Source organism: Arachis duranensis, chromosome 4 (assembly GCF_000817695.3).
Source record: "Arachis duranensis cultivar V14167 chromosome 4, aradu.V14167.gnm2.J7QH, whole genome shotgun sequence".
Classification (NCBI taxonomy): Eukaryota; Viridiplantae; Streptophyta; class Magnoliopsida; order Fabales; family Fabaceae; genus Arachis; species Arachis duranensis.
The window spans coordinates 15,497,356-15,498,855 of record NC_029775.3 but is presented as its reverse complement, the minus strand read 5'-3'; the positions used below and the strand labels follow the sequence as shown (position 1 = coordinate 15,498,855).

Below are 1,500 nucleotides of genomic sequence, written 5' to 3'. Positions count from 1 at the left end.
AACCATATCTTTTTAATCATATCTTTTTATTTTTTATATCATATCTTTTTTCAAAATTTTATCTTTTTTTCAAAAAATTGATTTTAAAATATCTTCTCTAACTTCTTATCTTCTTATCTTCTTATCTTTTCAAATTTGATTTTCAAATCTTTTTCAACTAACTATTTGACTTTTTGTTTGTTTCTTATCTTTTTCAAAACCACCTAACAACTTTTCTCTCTCTAATTTTCGAAAATACCTCCCTCTTGTTCAAAAATTCTTTTTTTAATTAATTAATTGTTTTAAATTTTAATTTTAATTTTATTTCTTATCTTAATTTTCGAAAATCATTAACTCCTTTTCAAAATTATTTTCGAAAACTTCTGTCTCTCATCTTATTCTATTTATTTATTCATTCACTAACACTTCTCTTCATCTCAATTCACTGCCCCTATCCTCACCTTTGTGTTTGGATTCTCCTTTCTTTATTCCCTTTCTTCTTCTACTAACAATAAGGAACCTCTTTACTGTGACATAGACGATTCCTCTTATTTTTCTGTTCTCTTTTCTTTCATATGAGCAGGAACAAGGAAAAAGGCATTCTTGTTGAAGCTGATCCAGAACCTGAAAGGACTCTGAAGAGGAAACTAAGAGAAGCTAAATTACAACAATCCAGAGACAACGTTGCTGAAATTTTCGAACAAGAAAAGGATATGGCAGCCGAACCCAATAACAATAATGCAAGAAGGATGTTTGGTGATTATACTGCACCTACTTCCAAGTTTGATGGAAGAAGCATCTCAATTCCTGCCATTGGAGCAAACAATTTTGAGCTAAAACCTCAATTAGTTACTCTAATGCAACAGAACTGCAAGTTTCACGGACTTCCATCAGAAGATCCCTACCAGTTCTTGCAGATCTATGAGACTATTAAGACTAATGGAGTAGATCCTGAAGTCTACAGGCTCATGCTTTTTCTTTTTGCTGTAAGAGACAGAGCTAGAGCATGGTTGGACTCTCAACCTAAAGATAGCCTGGACTCCTGGGATAAGCTGGTCACGACCTTCTTGGCTAAATTCTTTCCTCCTCAAAATCTAAGCAAGCTTAGAGTGGATGTTCAGACCTTCAAACAAAAAGATGGTGAATCCCTCTATGAAGCTTGGAAAAGATACAAGCAGATGACCAAAAGATGTCCTTCTGACATGTTTGCAGAATGGACCATGATAGATATATTCTATTATGGTCTATCTGAGTTCTCTAAGATGTCATTGGACCATTCTGCAGGTGGATCCATTCACCTAAAGAAAACGCTTGCAGAGGCTCAAGAACTTATTGACATGGTTACAAATAACCAGTTCATGTACACTTCTGAGAGGAATTCCGTGAATAATGGGACGCCTCAAAGGAAGGGAGTTCTTGAAATTGATGCTCTGAATGCCATATTGGCTCAGAACAAAATGTTGACTCAGCAAGTCAACATGATTTTTCAAAGTCTGAATGGATGGCAAAATGCATCTAACA

At 34.5% G+C, this 1,500-nt stretch overlaps 1 non-coding gene across 1 annotated transcript; it reads right to left on the bottom strand.

Annotated features, from left to right (window-relative positions):
• Window positions 1–1,079: 1,079 nt before the first annotated feature.
• LOC127746897 (small nucleolar RNA R71) lies at window positions 1,080–1,183 on the bottom strand. The gene has a single exon (XR_008008709.1). It is a non-coding gene; the product is annotated as a small nucleolar RNA R71 (small nucleolar RNA).
• Window positions 1,184–1,500: the final 317 nt, after the last annotated feature.